This window comes from Equus asinus, chromosome 25 (assembly GCF_041296235.1).
Source record: "Equus asinus isolate D_3611 breed Donkey chromosome 25, EquAss-T2T_v2, whole genome shotgun sequence".
Lineage (NCBI taxonomy): Eukaryota > Metazoa > Chordata > Mammalia > Perissodactyla > Equidae > Equus > Equus asinus.
In genome coordinates, this window is record NC_091814.1 from 23,364,236 (window position 1) to 23,384,853 (window position 20,618).

General features: G+C 44.5%; 2 long non-coding RNA genes across 3 annotated transcripts; one reads left to right on the plus strand and one right to left on the minus strand.

Moving 5' to 3' along the window:
* Positions 1 to 2,640: 2,640 nt before the first annotated feature.
* LOC123280661 (uncharacterized) lies at positions 2,641 to 9,482 on the minus strand. Of its 2 annotated transcripts, XR_011498102.1 has the most exons (5): positions 9,214 to 9,467; positions 8,900 to 8,995; positions 7,499 to 7,666; positions 7,255 to 7,395; positions 2,641 to 6,170 (listed from the first exon to the last, which is right to left on the minus strand). It is a non-coding gene; the product is annotated as an uncharacterized lncRNA (long non-coding RNA). The 2 variants fall into 2 exon arrangements; XR_006519771.2 differs by lacking the exon at positions 8,900 to 8,995 and having other exon boundaries at positions 9,214 to 9,482.
* A 1,885-nt stretch (positions 9,483 to 11,367) lies between these two features.
* Positions 11,368 to 16,199, plus strand: LOC123280656 (uncharacterized). The gene is made up of 7 exons (XR_006519754.2): positions 11,368 to 11,710; positions 11,789 to 11,937; positions 12,832 to 13,022; positions 13,111 to 13,169; positions 13,927 to 14,104; positions 14,779 to 14,915; positions 16,033 to 16,199. It is a non-coding gene; the product is annotated as an uncharacterized lncRNA (long non-coding RNA).
* The last annotated feature ends 4,419 nt before the right edge of the window (positions 16,200 to 20,618 follow it).

Below are 20,618 nucleotides of genomic sequence, written 5' to 3' on the forward strand. Positions count from 1 at the left end.
ACTACATGGCATTAGAAGATAAAGTTGGGAGACAGAGAAAGAAGGTTAAATCATCTTTTGTCCTGTGTGTCAAGTTCTGTAGGGACCTTTTTAGACCATTAACCCACCTGTAAACAGGGCTCCTGAGAGTTTGGTTATTTGTGCCACAGCAAGATGGAGGACCCTGGTGTTTGGAGACCTTTTTTAGTACCAGCCTTGACGTGAACTGTTTGCTAAGATTTTGGGCAAGTCATTTCACCTTTCTCAGCTTTAATTTCTTTTTTATTGAGTTATTGATAGGTTACAATCTTGTGAAATTTCAATTGTACATTAATGTTTGTCAATCATGTTGTAGGTGCACCACTTCACCCTTTGTGCCCACACCCCACCCCACCTTTCCCCTGGTATCCACTAAACTGTTCTTGGTCCATAGTTTTAAATTCCTCCTATGAGTGGAGTCATACACAGATTATCTTTCTCTTGCTGGCTTATTTCACTTAACATAATCCTCTCAAGGTCCATCCATGTTATTGCAAATGGAATGATTTTGTTCTGTTTTGCAGCTGAGTAGTATTCCATTGTATATATGTACCACATCTTCTTTATCCATTCGTCTGTTGATGGGCACTTAGGTTGCTTCCACGTCTTGGCTATTGTAAACAGTGCTGCAATAAACATTGGGGTGCACAGGACTTTTGGGATTGCTGACTTCAGGCTCTTTGGATAAATACCCAGTAGTGGGATGGCTGGATCGTATGGTAGTTCTATTTTTAGTTTTTTGAGGAATCTCCATACTGTTTTCCATAGTGGCTGTACCAGTTTGCATTCCCACCAGCAGTGTATGAGGGTTCCTTTTTCTCCGCAACCTCTCCATTTGTTGCTATTAGTTTTAGATATTTTTGTCATTCTAACGGGTGTAAGGTGATATCTTAGTGTAGTTTTGATTTGCATTTCCCTGATGATCAGCGATGATGAGCATCTTTTCATGTGCCTATTGGCCATCAGTATATCTTCTTTGGAGAAATGTCTGTTCATGTCTCCAGCCCATTTTTTGATTGGGTTGTTTGATGTTTTGTGGTTGAGTTGCGAGAGTTCTTTATATATTAAGCATATTAAGCCTTTGTCAGATATATGACTTGCAAATATTTTTTCCCAGTTAGTGGGTTGTTTTTTTGTTTCAATCCTGTTTTCATTTGCCTTGAAGAAGCTCTTTAATCTGATGAAGTCCCATTTGTTTATTCTTTCTATTGTTTCCCTTCTCTGAGAAGGCATGGTGTCCGAAAAGATCCTTTTAATACTGACGTCAAAGAGTGTACTGCCTACGTTTTCTTCCAGAAGCCTTATGGTTTCAGGTCTCACCTTTAGGTCTTTAATCCATTTTGAGTTTATTTTGGTGAATGGTGAAAAAGAATGGTCAATTTTCATTCTTTTACATGTGGCTTTCCAGTATTCCCAGCACCATTTGTTGAAAAGACTTTCTTTTCTCCATTGTATGCCCTCAGCTCCTTTGTAAAAGATAAGCTGTCCATAGATGTGTGGTTTTATTTCTGGGCTTTCAAATTTGTTCCATTGATCTGTGCAGCTGTTTTTGTACCAGTACCATGCCTTGGCCTTCTCCCGGCCCACAGGGTGGCCAGTGTTTCTGCGGAGCAGGGGGCGACGATGCCTCTGGATGCCAGGGTTTGTAGAGTGCAGCCGGCCTTCTCCCCTCAGGTGATGAGTTTGACTCGAGCCTCCACAACTAGTGTCCCTGCGCAGAGTTGGCTGAGTAGCGCGGCACTTGTGCGAGCAGGCACTTAGGCTGGTGCCCCAGAAGGCGTGAGCCCCACGCCTCTTTGGCTGTTTTCCCAGACTCGGGAGAGCATCCTGGGCTGAGGGCCTCCCCGATCGGGGAGACGCGGCCCGCTGGCTCAGGAAAGCCAGGCCGGCGCTTTCACGAGACACCGCCTGAGGTCTCCTGGCAGATTGCTCTTCCCGTCTGCCGTTGTCACACTGAGGATGTGGAGGTCCCTGGGCTGGGACTGGACACTGGATTCCCAAGGGTCGAGTGGGGATCTGCTTAGTGTGACTGGCCCCGTGCGAATTTCCTTCCAGGCCAACACACCGATCCGGAGGACGACGGGGGCATCCAAGACGGCCTGTGTTGCAGGTAACTCGGAAGAATCCCGGGACTCCATTGGAAGGGGCCATCTGGGCATCTCCGATCGAGGGAATTCAGCGAGCGCTGACTATCCCCGTTTCCCCCATGCACGCAACCGCCAAGCGTCCCTTTCCCAGAGTGCTCTGTGTTTCTCACCGTGGTCCTCAGACGGGCCAATTCTGTGGTCTCTCTCCTGTGTGGTCACGTGCAGTCAGATGCCAGAGGTGTGCTCATCTGTCAGCGGATGGCGTGCACTCTCCCGTTCTCTCTTTTTTCTGTCACCCAGCGGAGGACGCATGTCTGCCTCTGCCCGGTTGCTGTTCCCACGGTGGCAGCTATTTCCTGGCCAAGACAGTCATTCATGACCAAAGTCCGCATCATGCCCCAGTAGGGAGAGAAGCAGACCTTGCAGCTTCCAGATTTCTAGGAGTCGACAGTGGTGCCAGAGCCAGGCAGGGTTCACTTGGCAGCTGTCTGTCCATTTTCACATTTCATTTTTATTTTCTCTTTCTCTCTCTCAGATACCAAGATCTCTGGAACTAAGGAAAGATATTACTGATTTGAAAGAAACCACATCACAAAAAGTACCATTTTCACTTGATGAAAAAATTCTAAAACAGCAAATCAATTTAAAACCCAAACAGAACAGTGATGGGATCCTATGCTGAAGATCAACATCACAACCACAAAGCACTCCCCAAGGTTTTTACTGCAAAGGCTGGTTTGACAGGAAAAATCCCAGCCCTTCGGCCTCCAACTGCACTAAGTCACTGAGGAGACCCACACACGGTTATGAGAGACCTTAACCCTTGCTGCTCTCAGTTCCCATCCTGCACATCAGCGGAATCAGGAGCAACTGGCGGAAGACAACATGACAGACCAGGCGTTCTGTGCCACCAGCTGGGCTGTGCGAGGAGCAGACAGCACTAACTATGCAGTGCTCTTGCTGACAACGTTTAGCCTGAATTCAGTCATGAGGTAGTCCTGAGACAAATGCAGAATTTAGACCACTGCACAAGACAACTGGCCTCACCTCTACAAACAAGGCAACGTCACCACAAATGAGATAACAAAAAGGAGAAGAGACTTTTGGGGTGCTAAACAACTAAAAAGATTTCTTTAGTCCTTTGGATCCAAAAACCTCTCCTCACCTTTTGTTGTTTTTGGTGGCGGTGACATTGCCTTGTTTGTAGAGGTCAGGACAGTTGTCTGGTTCAATGGTCTACATTGTGTACTGGTCTGACCACTTCCTCATGACTAAGCTCAGGCTGACCCTCTTGCCAAGAGCCCTACATAGTTAGTGCTGGGTGCTTCCTAGTGGAGCCCACATGGAGACTAAGAATGTCCGGTGTGTCCACCTCTGTGACTGCCGTACTAGTATGGGACACGTTGTTATGGAGGGGCCTACGAGATCTGTTCATTGTAAGGGCACATTTTTTCCTTTCTATAATGAGTAAGTAATTTGGTGAGTGGTACTTTGAGAGTGTGTGAATATCCTCTTTTCTAAAGATCTTTCTCTAAAAATTTTACCATCCATTAATGACCCCTCCTGTGTGTCAATTATCATAATCATATTTGTACATTGAAAATTTTCTAATTCGGTCTTTCCTATAAACTTGTATTTGCTGGCATTGTGCCCTGAAAAAGCACATTACCTCCCCCTTCCATAGCATTAAACTTTTGTTTTGACTATCACTGTGGACTCGTGTATTTTTTAAATTCAGTGTTATAAATCATTATCATCATGAATCGTTGGGTGAATATAAATATAAATTAATATAAATATTCTTTCTCTTCTTCATATTTATATCCTAAACTCACCCATATCTTTTGGCCCATATTAACCATGCACAGTACATTGTATTTACTATATTTCTTTCTCTACCTTTTTTTTCTAGAGAACATGTGATTTCTCGATTCATTGTAACGTTTTTATACAGAATATAGACTATCTTAATTGATTTGTATTGAGAAAATGGTTCCCATTGTACAAGCAACTCAAAAATAAATCATCAGTCTGCAAACTAGCTTTTCGCCACTGAGGAAGTCCTGGCTAGGACCTCAGAGATTTTTAATAAGCTTGATACATAATTACTCAATGTATGACATTGGTATTAAGGATATTTTTAATAGCACTTGAAATCATTGCAATATGACTTTAGGCTAGTCTCTTAACTTTTATTAGGTTTCAATGACCTCAGTTTAAGAAGCATCTGGATAACTTTTTTTCCTGCGACAGAATATGCTTTTGAGCTCCCTCACACAGCAACATCATCCTGCAGTTTGTATGGGGGTGTGATGGAGGTGGGGTCCCAACTTTGAAAAGTCATCTGCCCGGTCCTTCCTTCACTCAGTCATGAAAGCTTAATGGAACACGTGGAGGTTGTGGCCATCGTCACCCTTGTGAAACCACCAGCCTAGACAATCCCAGCAGAGTTACAGAGACACACATATCAGGAGGACGTCCCACATTTCAGTCTCACCAACTGTGGGTAGGATGTACGTTAGGAGATGACTCTGTCTCGTGCCACACCTCTCTTCCTGACCCCAGCTGCTGTGCCACTAAACACCACTGTACATGTGTGGCGTATATTCTTTCTGCGCCTGGTCAGGGCCTGTATTTTCCCACATACTTCAGACAAACACAAACATAGGTCACTGGTGTGTGCCTACACAGGCAGACCCGGCAACACTGTTGCACAGAAACTGCCCTTCCATCCACTCCTGTTGAATATATTGCTTGTCCAAAGGCAGATACAATTACATCATCTGATTTACTACATGTATTCATGCAGATATATGTGAAATTTTTATATGCCTTTGACAAGTAGAAGAGATCCTATGGAACTGTAATGAAACTCGTAAGTTACATACACAGAATTCAATTTTTATAGAAAGTAAAAATCAAAACAAACTACACATATCAACGGAAGTTGAAGTAAGTAGATGGAGATGCCAAAATTCACTTCAAGTTATATGAAACCCAAAATGTTGCTGTGGGGGGAAATGGAGTCAACATTATATGGGATATGTTAAGAATAATACTAACAGGTGGTTGGGATAGATATCTTTGGTTGAATTAACTTATCACAAGCTAAGTAGAGTATATTCTCAAATTGACTCCACACTCTTCAAAGGGAATGAAAAATTGGTAGAGAGTAAAAGAAAAATGAGTAAAGTTTTACATAATTCTTTGAGGAGAAGCATCGAGGACAATTCAATGGATGCATGACCTCAATAGATGCCTCAGTAAAAGAAAGATGCTGAGAAATGTGGCTGCCTCAATGTTTTTCTCTGCACCTCCAAGCCTGAACAAGGAGAAATTCTCAGATTTGAGAAACTGTTTGGAAGGATCAGCACAGGGAAGCCAAAAGCTGAAAGGGGCTGAGAAGGATGGTCTCCTTCCTTAGAGACCTTCACAGAGGATCAGGGCAGCCTTGGAGCTCCAGCATAGAGAGCCTTGTGCTTTGTGGTCAGCGACTCTACGGTGGTGTGGGGTCTGATAAAGCTTCCTGACTTCCAGATGACCTCATTTTAGGGGACCTTATTTCCACCAGAAGAGAAGAATCGCAGCCTCCTCACCTCCAGCGTTATTAAGAACAACTTTGTTTTCAATAGATCGGTTTGTTGTTCACTTATTTCTCCTCCCACCCACTTTGGGACCCTCCTCTTCCTCCTCAAGGCTGTATCTCTCCTTGCCTCCCACCTACAGTCATCTCCAGGGCCCATATGACTAAGGAAGTGGTTAACCAGACGCCATGCAGTAGAGCTGGCTCTTCTCTTGGGAGCTGCCTTTGTGGGACCATGTTCAGATGGGGCCTCTTTAGCGACCTGACATCTTTAAACCATTCTTTCCATTCAGCTCATCCACATGGATCTGGAGAAAACTGGGTCATTGATAAGATGCCTCATGCGTCTCTTCGTCATCTCTTTCCATAGAAGAGGCAGTAACTATGCTCTTCCAAGAAAATATTCTGGCAGCCAGCCCGGTGGCGTAGTGGCTAAGTTCGCATGCTCTGTTTCATCTGCCCGGGGTTCACAGGTTCGGATCCTGGGTGCAGACATACACATCACTCATCAGGCCATGCTATGGAAGCACCCCACAGACAAAAGAGAGGAAGATTGGCACAGATGTTAAGCTCACGCTGAATCTTCCCTTAAGCAATATGAGGAAGATTGGTAATGGAGGTAACCTCAGGGCCAATCTTCCTCAACAACAACAACAACAGAAATCCTCCCCTGAGTGCTGAGAACCTCCAGCAGTAAGATGAGAAGAGATAAACCAGAGCTGGACAGAAGGAGCTAAAGGTTCAGATGGAGGAATCTACTCTGGGCCCTCCCGGTAGGATCCCTTCTCTGAAGGAGCGAAGCTTCCTGCCAGAAGCCACCAGGGACAAAGGACTTGCACTACAACTGCTGAGTCCTTCTCCCTTGTTTGGTTTGCTGTATAGGTCTTTACTTTCAGGTAAAATTCACTATACATGCACACCAAGTACATAATTCACATTATAACTTTTGAGGGCCCTGGGCACTTTGTCTTCATGGGTCCCTTCATGCATAAACCATTAAAAAGTATATTCTACCACTGTTGGTATAAAAAAATGTATTATTACTATTATATGTTAAAACATTGTCTTTGACCTAAAAGAACACTGCTTTTCATCTGATTTTAAAATAAATTCAAACATTTTCCTGTGCCTCTGGTGTGGATCCCTATGGCCCCCTGTGTGCCATCATGAGATGGAGGAGGAAGGGGAGGGGGTGGAGAGGGAGGATGTGGGAAGAGTAGGAGGGGCAGAGGAGGAGGAAGAGGGGCAAAAGGAAGAGGAAGCAGAAGAGGATGGAAAGCTCAATGCCAAGAAGATGCAATTCCCTGGCCCCAGAATGGCAGCCCCTGTCTCTCTGGAACTCCCCCTTACCAGATTCTGCACACACACACCCCCGCCCCCCGACTCTGGTCTCTCCTCCTCCAGCCTCCCTTCTACCCACAGGAGCAGCCTCTCATTCCTCCTCCCACGCCCTGATCCTGAGGATTCTTTCCTTTTCCACTCAGTCTCCCCAAGCTTAGGCCCAAGTCCTTCACCCAGAGCAGGACTGTCCCCTCCCAACCACCGGCTCTCCAGGCCTTTACTTGCCAAGCCTTGTCTTGTAGTTCTGGAGAGTCCAAAGCATAAACACCTCCCAGGAGAAGAGGAAGTGTGGGCCAGGTCTCCTCATGGAGTCATGGGTCCCCCTGCTGAACTGAATCCAGCCATCCCAGTTCATTCCAGTTGGATCTGTGAAGACATCAACCTTGAATGAGCGGGGAGAAGGGACACAGAAAACACACTGATGAGTACTTTAACATGTAAGCTTCCATCTATATATCCAATACATCACCTGCATTCAGTTTTGTTTTATTCCATTCATATGAATTGGATAATCAGCATGCTTTGCTTTATACATTTTCTTTTCTTTTTTCTTTTTTTCCTCAGAAGTCTTGGGTAGGCATAACACAGGACCCCAGAATTCCACTCTTTGTTGTGTAGTCTACCGTGCCCAGGACACCTGCACAAGAAGGACCATAGCCTTGTTGTGTGAAAGATCCACAGACTGTAAACAACCAAAATGTCCACCATCAATAGAATGGATAACTAAATTGTGGTCTATTTCATTAGCAACCACAATGGAAGAATCACTGATGATTGTTAAATCCATAATTCTTAGTGAACAAAGCCAGGCATGAGAGAATATATGCTATATGATTACAGGTTAAAATCCAGACCTGTGAGGAGTGTGTAATAAACAAAATTACAAAATACGTGAACAAAGAATGAAACATCACGAAAATAAGATTGAGGTTACTGCTAAGGCCAAGGAGGGAGATGTGACCAGGAAGAGGCATTTGGGAAGCTTCTGGAAGCCTCGTATGTTCTAGGTATTGATCTAGTTGGGGGCTATGTTAACTTATAGCCATACATTTATGTTTTATGCAGCCTTCTGCATATTGTGTTACACAATTAAAGAAAAAATATCATTCTGTCAATGTACATCATGCCAGGAAGCACAAACTATGCTAAGTGAGCAGTTGGGTTATCTTCATCTGCACAACACTGTGAGGTGTGGGGCACCATTACAGCCACGTGACCCACGAGGAAATCATAGGATGTAGCCCCTTGTCCCAACCAGACCAGTGGTGGCACCAGGACTGGAGGAGGCCACGTCTGACAGAGACAATGCTGGCAACCACAGCCCTGACCTATTGTCCCTGGACCAACAGTGGTATCTCTGAGGAGCTTGGAACCCAGTGCATTCTAGAGCCATGGAATGAAGTGCCAAGCTTTTTGGGGTAGAGGTAGGAATAGAGAATTTTCCTAACTCGAGGAGGCTTTCAAAGCAGGAAGTGTGTGTGATAACCATGGCAGAGAAGGGAACTTCCCAGTTACCCCCAGGGATTATGTGGGCCCGTTGGGCAGAGCTCCTCAAGGGCAGGATTGCCAGAACATTCCAAATATCTCAGAGCCCTTAGACAAGCAATGCCCAAATGCAGAGGTGAGGGGATGGTGGCCTCCAACAGAAGTCAACAACCTGGGAAAGAACATACAGCCAGAAAAGAGGCAGAACCTACAGAAGATGGCCTGAGGTTCCCAGCAGCCACTTTCTCAGGTGTCCCCAAAAGCTCACCCTCCGTGGAAGCACATGGGAGAAACACACACACACTCCCTCCCGGAGAGACAACAAAGGGAAAAACAACAGCTGACACCAACAGTAGCAAAGCAGCAGACAGTGGAGACAATGGACCTGGCCAAGGCTGTTCCTCCTTTAAAGTCTGTGGTAGGCTTCGCGCGACATACAGGAGAGAACCTCACTGTCCACAGCAGGGAGTCAGCGGAAGAGCTAGAGTGGTAAATTTGAAAGGAAGGAAGAACAGATGGGGAAGAACCAAAAAGTAGAAAACGGAGCTAGAAGCTCGGGATCAAGGCAGCTCTCCTGGACTCCCAAATAGAATAAAACCCATACACCGTAACTCCCCACCACATATTACAAAGTCAATGTGGTAGAGTCAGGAAAATGGCAGAGAGAAGAAAATATGAGGGATAATCGAACCAGCTTACCCTGAGGAAGCACAGCCATTTGGGGGATATCTGGGGAATTTGAAAACTTGCTTTCTGCCGCCCTGGCATACCCTTACATTCCTTACGCCGTCCACTCACCTTCTCTAGAACCACCCCCACCGCCCTGCCCCCTGTAGCCCCCCAGAGCTCCTCTACACAGAACTTGCACTCAAATTCATGCAACAGTCCTTGACTCGGTCCCAGTGGCTCAGGAAGTCTCCTAGAGCAGGAGTAACGGACGTCTAAACAGCTGGCCCCGGAGCCGCGTCATCCACATGAGACACGCCCCACGCAGGACAGCGCCGGCGTTACTTTCCTTCCGGCCCATGCCCCGCCCCCTGCGCACAACTTCCCCGCCCACTCTACCCTCCCAGCCAATGGCGGTCAGCAGACATAACAGGAAGTGACGTCCATCACCCTCCAGGTTTAGGCTGCCTGTGGAAGGTAAGGCCTCGTGTCCGTTGTTTTCTCTTCATCCAGAGATAAACTTTGAAAACGGGCTCGAGCTCTTGAAAATGAAAAGCACAATAGTAGCGTAAGAACAACAACAACAAAGATTTGCAGGATCATGCCGAGGACGTATGCTAGAGATCAGAGCAAAAATTTTAAGGGACTAAAAGGGGAAGAAAGCTACTCGCAAAAGGCGGGTCTGGTAAGTCCAGGTTTGAGGAACAGGATTTCCAGGAACAAAGAGCTGTTACCACAGTCACAAGCTCACCACGGAGAAGGAATTGGGAGCAGCATCCCACAGTTTAGTGGGAAGAGGCAGGGAGGGAAGGGCCACACACCTTTGTGGCAGGAGACCCCACAGAGCATGCGAAGTCCTCCATGCCTTTGGCCTCGGCTGCTGGGCACCAAAACCAGGTAAAGGCCTTTGCTACAGGATCCAGAGAAAAACATTCTAAAACACTATTTAAATTGGGTGGGATAATATCTTTATTTTGATTAATCTCTTTAAGAAATTAACACTTAATTTAATTAATTGTTTTATTCTGGTAACATTAGTTTATAACATCATGTAAATTCCCGGTGTACATCATTATATTTTGACTTCTGTATAGACTACATCGTGTTCACCACAGGAAGCCTAGTCGCCGTCCGTTACCATACACACGTGCCCCTTTACCCTTTTCGCCCTCTCTCCATCCTCTTCCCCTCTGGTAACCAAGAGTCTGTTCTCTGTATCCATGAGTTTGTTAGTTTATCTCCCACATATGAGTGAAATCACTTCCTTTTGAATGTGGGTACATGAGAGTACTGTAACTTTGTCACCAACAAAAAATTCCAATTCTTATGATATCACGTTATGGTAGCTACAATATGTCCACAGGATTCTTGGGCTCTTTCTCTGGAGCTGGCCAAATGTGCCAAGGCAGAAGAGCCCTGGCTAAGGAAGCTTGGGGCTAGAGAGACGTTGTCTAGAGGATCAGTGCCTGCCTTCAGCTGGGTAATCCATGAGCTCCTTCATCTCTTAACTGAAGCGTTGGTGGTTCAAGCCCAGTTGGTCATACTGGGTTTTGACCGATTCCAGGTTCTTTTCAGATATGCTTGGGCTGCACATTCTCTCTTAACTAGCTTGTCTCTCAACCTTATCCTCAATCTCCGTACTTTAAATCAGACGTGGAAAAATCCTGCTTGAACTTGCAAGGTTCATGTTAGTTACTGAAGGGTTTTGGTAGAAAGAATTTTGTTTTAGGGGTAACAGCAAGTTTTGGAGTTCCAGAGCCTACGTTTCTTACAGACTGTGTGAATAATCTTTCTTCCCAAGGCTGGGTTTTTACAGCTGCTCGTTTCTGGAAACCTGATGTCAATACCCTTAAGTTAAACCATCAGGAAGACATGTCTTATTGGACAAGTTGCATTTTTTATTCCTTGCAGCCAGAAAAAACACACCCCGTGGTCTAACCTATGAAAGGACTTGGGCTTCAGTTGGGTGATTTGGGGAGGATGGGAGGAAGCAGAGTGTGCCCCCTAGTGAATAGTGTGGTCCGCACGGGCAGTTCTATGATTGGAGTAAAGAGGTAACAGTCATTTCCTATGGAAAGAGGAGGATATTTGGGATTTTGTAGATTGCACAGTGACCTTGCCTTTGTCTGTGCCTGGACAGAATTATGAGGTAGCATTGTTTTGTCTCATTTTTATCTAGATTTCGGAGTAATCTTGTGTGAGGCTGATGTTCTACGTCTGAGGTGATTTCCGACAGGAGAACTAAACAGTCAGGCTGTGTGTCAGAGCAGTGCAGCTGAGCAGCGGAAGCTGGTATTTTCTATCTCACTGGAAATCCCTAAAATAGAGAAGAAGGCAGAACACTCCAGTCTCACAAGCTGTAGGGGCAAACCTGGCTGGGTAACAGTGTGACTTTGACGAAGTTTCTTGACTTGTCTGTGGCTCGATTTCTCCTTTGAACATGTGTCGGATAGGAGTTCTTCCTGCCTGGTTTGTCCCAGGTTTACAGGAGACGTGCAGGTGAAGCATGGAGCCCAGAGCCTGGCACATAGTGAGTACTCAGCACATAGTAGCTCTTGCCTTCCATCCCTATCAGCATTTCTTTGATCTGCCTTGTTCTTTTGAACAGCTGCGGGCCCTTTCAGGGTGTGGATGGAGTGTGACGAGTCAAGGTTCTCCAACTGAGGAACATGAAATTGGTTCCAGTGTCTATTTTTACAAACAGTGCTGCAGTGGACCTGTGTAGATCTGTATTTATACATCTCCATCACCGCCTGTGTAAGTGTTTCTCTAGTATATACTCCTGGAAAGAGAATTGCTCAGTTTAGAAATATGTTTGTACATACCTAATTTTTGTTTATTCCTGCCCTATGGCCTTGCAGCGAAGCTTTACCAATTCGTATTCCGAATCATTTAGGAGAATATTCTTGTCTCCACCCTCTTGCCAACACTGGATAGCATTTATTTTTGCCAACACCTATCACTTATTTTTGCCAACAATTAACCCCTTATTTAGAGATTTAACCAGTAAGTACTCTCATTGGCATAACTTATCTGACATCCTGGAAAAGCTGAAATCAATATGATTTTTCTCTATGCTCTTCTGTTTTCTGACTGCTGTGTTCTCTCAGATGATCTGGGCCAAGAGCAGTGCAAACATATCCCTCTTACTTGTTGGATGCTACTGCCTGTGGGTTCACACGCTGTTCTGGATTTTGAGGGTGAGGGGCTGGTTCACAGGAGAGGTTTGAGGTTGGGCTTACCTAACTTCCCTTGACAGACAGGCCAGGCTCGAGCAATTGGGAACTCAGTCATTCTGAAAAGTGAGGTTTCCACGATGGGGCTTGAGAAAAATACAAATTGGTAAACAGAGACGTTTGAATTTTCATTAGAATGAGACTTTAAAAAATAGATCTTTTCTGTATTCCCAGTCCAAATAAGTGGGGAGATTGCATTCAAAGGACTTTGGGGAACTTACTCTAGCGGCGGCTCTCTTGCTCTCCTTGAATTGGTTCGCCCATGCTGGTAACTGGCACTTGCTATAACACCTTGTCTGGTGAGTTCAGGAGAACAAGGAGCTAAACATAATCTGCAGTAGGAAACAGAGACAGCTGATGGATTCGTAGACAATGTTACGTGGAGTTAAGTGTTGTATCCTCTTTATTCTTTTAGAGGTCTGCTTGGTAACGTGAAAGAGACGTTCGTCCAGTACCTGAAATACCCTTCATAGTGTGTTCCCATTACAAGGGCTTGGGAATAGTCACCTGAAGTGAGCACACCATTTCTACTGTGGTCTTTGAATTTTTTACTTTATAGGGATTAGCATACATGTTTCTGAAAATTGAAAAGTCAGGAGAGTAGAGGTAAGTATCTGAATTAGTTCCTTATTGATGCATATTAACAGATTACAAAAACAGTGGTGTGAAACATCACACATTTGTTGTCTCACAGTTCTGTGGATCAGAATTCTAGAATGATGTGGCTGCGCTCTCTGCTGACAGAATTGGTCGGTATGTCCTCCCCACCTGAGTAGGTCTGATATTGATCATGTTGTGGTTCTATGTCACCTGAGAGGCTGCCCAAATGATCCGCTGTTTATCCCTGTCCCTCTTTATTAATATGATTTCTAGCAGTCACGGCATCTTTCAGCTCACCAAGGTGGCTTAGGAGAAAGCCTAGCTCTGTGGAGCCCCAGAATTGACCTCTGCCATATGTTTCTCCAAGAGGAGGCTAAAATAACAGAGGTCTTCATCAAGAAATGACCCCTATGAGGGCTGACATCCCCCAGTGATCAGAGCAGAGGAGAAAATCAAAGGACAAGGGAGACGCTAAAAGTCCAGACTGGGAAGCAGAGTCCTCTTTGCGTCCCACATCACTTAGGAACTCTTCCTGGACACGAGGACGTTTCCCGTTGAAAGGTGACCTTGGACAAGGGACTTGCTGTGCTCAAAGCTGAGTCATTCTTCTTACCAATGGGAGTCTCAGAGTCTCCATCCTAGGCTTTTTAAAATTTTTAAATGATGAGGCTTTTTCCTTGTATGAGAATCTCCTTGGAATTTTTGTCTGAAATGTAGTTTCTTGGGCCTTGTCCCCATAAGTTTTGAACAAGCACCGCGTTGACTCTGACGTAGGGGTTCTTTAGCTCTGCAGCTGGTGCCCAGGGGTTAGAGCCCTGTCTGCTGCTTGATATCACGTTCAATCATCCAAAACTGTAGTGGTCAATCCAGCTTCTGGACTTTACATTCTACATTCTTCTCTCTTGTACAGGGGATAGACGTGCTCAAAGCAGGCAATGAAATCATCCACTGAAGCATGTGTGGTCCACGGTGGAGCTGGTGTTTGAATCTTCCGCTGCCTTTCCTCAGGCTGTGTCTTTATTGCTTCCGCTCACACCTGGAATAGGATTTGTGTGGAAATGTGATTGGAGTAGAAGGCATCAGGGAGGGTTAGTTATTCTTGGAAACTGTTATTTACCCATTTGATAAATATTTACTGAATGGCTTCTCTGTCAGGCCCTTGTGCAGGCACTGGGGAGATGGGGCGAACGGGTGGACAGAGTGCCCGCTCTCTGGAAGATGAGCTTCTGTCACGAGAGCCAGACGTTTTACAGATAATCATATAAATAGATTTTAATTTTGGCTGTGATAAATTTTATTTAATATTTCTGTGTTCCTTGGTCCCATGGTGTCAGCCAGGTGTGAAAACTGACTGAATATTAATAATAGGACTAAAGAACTGTGGTAAAAGATTTGTCCCTGGAAAGGTTCTTCAGCCGTTTTTGTTTGAAGAGTGGAAATCCTCATGTTTGAGCCATTGGCTCCTGAAATTCAGCCGTGGGTTCCTGGAGGGTGTGGCAGGCACTCTGGATGGGAAGCTTGTGACCAAGGCTTATGTGGGGGCTCTGCTGTTGTCAAGCGTTGAGGGAGTGTGGGAAAATCTCCTATTCCCTCTGGGCCTCACTTTCCCCATCGGTAAGATAAGGTTGTTAGTCAAATTCTCCAATGTCCCTTCCTGTTCAGTTTTCTCTGAGTGCGTGGGAGACTGAGATGTGTGTGGAATGTGCCCTGGGAACTGCGGGTGAGACCTGGCCTTGGTCCCTTCTCTGTGTGTCTCCTGTAGGAGCCTGAGCTGAGACCACATCTTGAAAACACGGAATTGAGGGAGCAGGTGGAAGAAAGAAAGTCAGCAGGCTTGGAGGATGATGATAACCCAAAGAAGATTAAGGTGCTGGTGGAGGAGGTGCGTTGGCAAAGGAGGTGAGAATAAGGACAAGTTGAGTTCAGAGAAATCAAGGGACACTGAGGAATGAGTACAGCATCCTCCACTCCTCAAGGAGCAACCTAAGCTGAGCAGTGAGGACTGGGAGAGTAACTTACTCCACAGGGAACCTGTGCAACAGCCAGGGAGACCCAAGGATGGATCAGGTTTGGTTTCTCCTGCTGGGGAGCACCAATTCCAAGAGGAGGAGGGAGGCACCCCCAAGGCTCTTCGCCAGACCCCCCAGCCTTGACCTCAGTGCTGCCCTCACAGTGGACGCCCTCCAAGTAAATGTGGGCTTAGAGGGATAAATGGTGTTTGGAGAAGGGTTGGAGATGTCCATTCTTACCTTAAGCAGTTGTGCCCTCGAGTCAGGAGGGGCCAGGGTAATGGGACCCTTGCATCTGAAGCAGTGATAGTAATATTCTTTTGCATTTATAGTTGAATAAAGCTTTAGCCACAATATCTCTTAAATATTTGTTGAGTGCTTCATTTTCCTTATGCTGTGATAAGGACTGGGAGTTCGCCTATTGGTAATATTTCCCTAAGGAAATCAAAGCAGTGAGAGGAAGAACACGAACAGATGGTTTCAACAAAATGATAGGTGGTCTCAACTGGGGAGTTGCGGCAGCCCAGATGATGGGAGGGTAGGCCAAGGCCATCTCTTCCTAATGACAGAGTGAACCATTGTCAGGAATCCCTCAGGACAGTCCGTTCTTCATCAGAGCTCACCACAGGTGAGTGTCCTCAGACATGGAGAGTGTAGGGCAGACCCCATCCTAAGCAAGGTGATTTGCTACATCTTGGGAGAAAGCAGAGCATCCCTGACAGGACATTGGGGACAGGAGTGTTGTTGAGATGACTGACGACTTGCAGCCGCTTTTGTTCAGTCCGTTGCACAAATGTTGCTGAGAGCCTCCTCGAGTGCTTGAGTCGGTGCTAGGGGTCATGAACGCAGAGATGAATCAAAATTATCCCAACTTCCCGGAGCTCTCGGTCTAGTACCAGGAAGTCTTGAGAAGTGTAGTGGTGGTGGATTCCTTGGAGGAAGTGGCCAGTGCTACCCAGAGATGACCTCAGTGGTTTTCCTGGACCCCCTTCTGCTTTTTCTGACAGCTGGATGACCTGTCCTGACCCACGACCCTGAACCTCAGCCAGATTGCGGCCTCTCAGAACCAGTGCTTGGACTCCATGTTGGCTCCAAGCCCTCAACACTGCCAAAGTCTCCAGAGGAAACAGCTGATGTCACAGCTACTGACTGTGTCCTGGCCAGCTGCAGAAATAAAAAGGCAAGTTAATCTGTCCTTTTCTTATTATTTCTTATTTTTCATTTTTTCTTGACGTAACTTTGGTTTTGTCACATTTTATAGATTTCAGGTATACATCATTATAACTTGACTTCTGTATATACTACATCGTGTTCACCACCAAAAGGTTTCCATTCGCTACCATACAAATGGATGGATTTTAAAGTCATTATGCTACATGAAGGAACGCAGACATGAAAGAATACAGGTATGGTTCCATTTGCATAAAGTTGTTAAAGGGCCAAGCCATCTGTAAGGACAGTGGTTGCCTGGAGCTGAGGGTTGAGGGGGTGACGGACTGCAAAGGGACAAAGGAATGCTGTGAGATAATCGAAATGCCCTGCACCTCGATTGGGGCAGTAGTTTCATTAGTGTTTACGGCTGCTGAAATGCCCCGAATTGTGTACTTTAAAGTGGTGCGGTCTATTGTACCTAAGTTGTACCTCAGTGGCATTCATATAGCAATGTACTGTATTTCTCCACATTAGCACTGAGTATTTAGAAAATGAAATTCAATAAAACACAATAGAGATTAACATTCACAAATTCACAGTCATTAAATGCCTAAGAACACATATAGTGAAGATCCCTGAAAACTGTTTTTGAGAGAAATTAAAGAACACTAGATAAAGAGAAAAATATATATCAATTTCATAGATTGGAAGATTCCATATTGTAAGAATGTCAAATCAAGATTGTTCCAGTTAATATTGTAGCAGGCATTGGGAGGGGATTTACCAGCTATTTCTAAAATGTATATGGAAATCAAAGTACCTGTAATAGCCAAGACAGCCTTGAAGAAGAATTAACTGGAGACACACTTACTAGATTTCAAAAGAATTAGAGGACACACTATACTGGATTTCAAAACTCACTTTAAAGCTACAGTAATTAACACACTATAGTATGGGTGGAAGTAGACGCCACACAAATGTATCATGTGAAAGAGCGGAGTGTAAGAAATTGACTCCCACACATACAATTATTTGATTTTTTAAAATAAAGTCACCAAGACACTTCACTGGGATAATGAAAGATGTTTTTAGTAAAAAGCTCTAGAATGAGTGAGTAATTATTTAGAAATAAATTAATATTCACAACCACCTTCTACCACACATTGAGTTAATTGGAGATGTGAAAGTTAAAATTATAAAGGTTTTGAAGGAAAAATGGAAATATTCTCATGAACAAGGAATAAGCAAAGAAATCTTAGACATAACACCAAGACACTCACCGTGGATGAAAATTTGAGGTCAAACGAAACTGGTTTCTAACGCTTACTCCTCTCCTCCCTAGACTGTGACCTTGGAGTATTTTTTAACCTTTTTGAGCTTTTTTCCTCAAAAGGAAAAGGATAAAACCTGGCTAATAAGATAGTGCATAGGATTAAATACGGTCACTTGAACAATAATAGACGCTAAGAACAAATTTGTCTCTGAGTCCTCCTTTACCCACTTTAAATGTGTAGACAGAAAGCAATTGGCAGAGAACAGACAAGATGTTCTAAAATAAGTATTTTCCCACCATTTCTAGAAAGAAGTCATGTATATACTACAAAGAATTAGAGGGGGGCAAGAGTCTTTTGAACAGCCATCCGCAAACCCAGCAGCAAGGCTAGTTTCTCTCTAAGACCAGAGATGGAAGTCTACACCCTATCCAACCCCCACAGTCTTCTCTGTCTGGAGCGGAATGAGGAAGTCCACTAGGTTCAGAATAACCTGGACCCTTGAGTGTTCCTCAGAAAGACACTCAATCAGTTCTTCAACTCCAAAGATATTGAACAAATTCTGAAACCAGGAGAGGTCAAGGAGAAACTGAAGCACATGATCAGGACTCTCACCTGAGTCAAAGCCAGGATAGTCATAAATACGATTTCCCAGATCTCTGCAACGGCACAGGGATGTTCCTTTGAAGTGACTGGCAGACCTGTGAATATCGGTCAGGAGGGATCCATATCAATTTATGGGACTCAAAATTCAAAAATATCCCTGTACCCTAACCCAGGAAAGTTCTTATTCAAAGCAATGTGGTGAAGAAAGCATAGGTGTAAATCTTTGTAGTCTTTGATTAGATAAGGATATCTTAGATGTGACAGCTAAAGCACGAACAGTCAATGAATAAATAGATAAATTGGATTTCATCAAAACTGAAATCTTTTGTGCTTCAAAGGATGCTAATAAGGAAGTGAAAAGACAACGCACAGAATCAGAAAAAACAGTTGCAAAACAGATATCTGACATGTCTAGTATTGACTCTTACAAGTCAATAATAAAAAGACAATTCAATTTATCAATGGGAAAAGGATTTGAATGGACATTTCTCCATAGACGATGTACAAATGGCCAAGAAGCTCATGAAAAGATGTTTAACCTCATTGATCATTAAGAAAACAGAACTGAAATCCACAATGAGATACCACTTCACACCCACTAGTGTGGCTGTAATTAAAAGATGGGCAACCACAAGTGTGGAGGAGGATGTGGAGAAATTGAAATCCTCATGCATTGCTAGTGGAAATGTAAAAAGGCGCAAACGCTTTGGAAAACGGCATGTCAGTTCCTCAAAGTTACATACAGCGTTGACATAGATGTAGCAATTCTACTCCTGGGTACATAGCAAGAGAATTGAAAACCCACGGTCACAAACAAACTTGCACATGAATATTCACAGCAGCATTACTCATAGTAGTAAAAGTGGAAACAACCCAAATGCCCTCAGCTGAAGAATGCACAAAATGGAGTATAGTCGTAAAATGAAGTCTTATTCAAGGATAGAAAGAATAAAGTACAGATACCTGCCAAAATCTGGATGAACCTTGGCAACATTATGGCAAGTGAAGAAGCCAGACACCAAAGGCAACGTGTTTTATGATTCCATTGAGAATAGATGTCCAGAGTAGGCAAATCCATACGGGGAGAAAGTAGATTAGCAATTGCCAAGGGCTGGAAGAAGGTGAGGAATAGGGAGTGACTGCCAATAGGGACGGGGTTTCTTTTGTGAGGTAAAGAAAATACTCCAGAATGAGATGGTGGTGATGGTGTCACAACCTTGTAAATAGACCAAAAGTCACTGAATTGTACACAAAACGGAGAATTTTATAGCCTGAAAATTACATCATCATCGTAAAGCAATGTGTCTTTGCACATTCCCACGTCCTGTATTTTCATTAGCAACGTGTCCCAAGTTAATAGTCAGTGGCCAGGATAGGATGCTGTTAGCCTGTTGTGAAATATGTCAGATGGAAATATATCGGATGGAAACATTAAAATCAGGAAGTTTTTGGTAGAAATGTGGTATAGGCAGGAAGCATGTACGTGGAAAGACCTGACACAGAGTGAATTGGAAAATGTGGGAGGGGGTTTGGGGTGGAGGGGCACTCTACCTGACACCTGGCTCCAGCACTTAGAGCGAGGGCACTTTGGGCTAGTCTCAGACCCTCTCTGTGTCTTGGTTTCTTCATCCGCAAACCAGGGAAAGGCCACGCTCTCCTCACAGATCGATCGTGAGGATTAGAAGTAGTATGTATGTGAAATGCTCGTCCCCAAAACTGTGAGGAAGGTCGATGCTATCAGTAGGTCCTCAACCTGACTGTACATCTGAGCAACTTTAACAATAGATTCAAGGCCCCCTCAGCCCACTGAATCAGAGTCACTACAGATGAAGACTCTGGACTTGTATTTGTACTAACTCTCCCAGGTGATGCTTTTGTTTTTTTTTTTTAATTTAAATAGGTTTAATTCCCCAAACCCAATAAAACTAAATGCAAGGTTGTTGAAGTTTTTACATTTGACCATGGAGTCATCTATGAAAATCAAATGTTTCAACTCAGAACTCTGATACACAGGAGTTCTAATGAAATAGTGAGGAAAGTGGTAAAATGTCGATTCAGGAAGGCTCCAGACATAAGAAGCAATGGTGGGCTAGAGTTTGGGCTGAGAGGAAAGATGGCTTCCTGGGAGAGACAGGAATTCCTTCCACGTCGGGCCTCAGCAGCCACAGAGTGGAAGGCACTGGCAGGAGAGCTGGCACCGGAGATGGCAGAGATCTTCATCATAGAGTCCTTGGTGGCCTCAGAGCATAGTTGCCCCTTTGGTTATCTGCAGCTACCAGATGACCAAATGGCAGGTGCACCTTGGTGACCAGAGAAGTTTCTGGAATGCAGATTTCAGTCCCCTTGGGGGATTCCCAGAGCTATTTCAAAGGAATTTGAAGAGAGTTGGGGTTCTTAAGAAATTGGTAGGAGTACAGCCAAGAACATTCATCTTTGTAATATTGTTATAAGTCTTCGGTCAAATCCATTCTTCTTGGTTTTTCAGTGATCTTCTTACCACTTGTTGTGAGCCTATGATGCTGACAGAATTAATATTCCAGGTAAGCTTAACATTTTAACAGGGT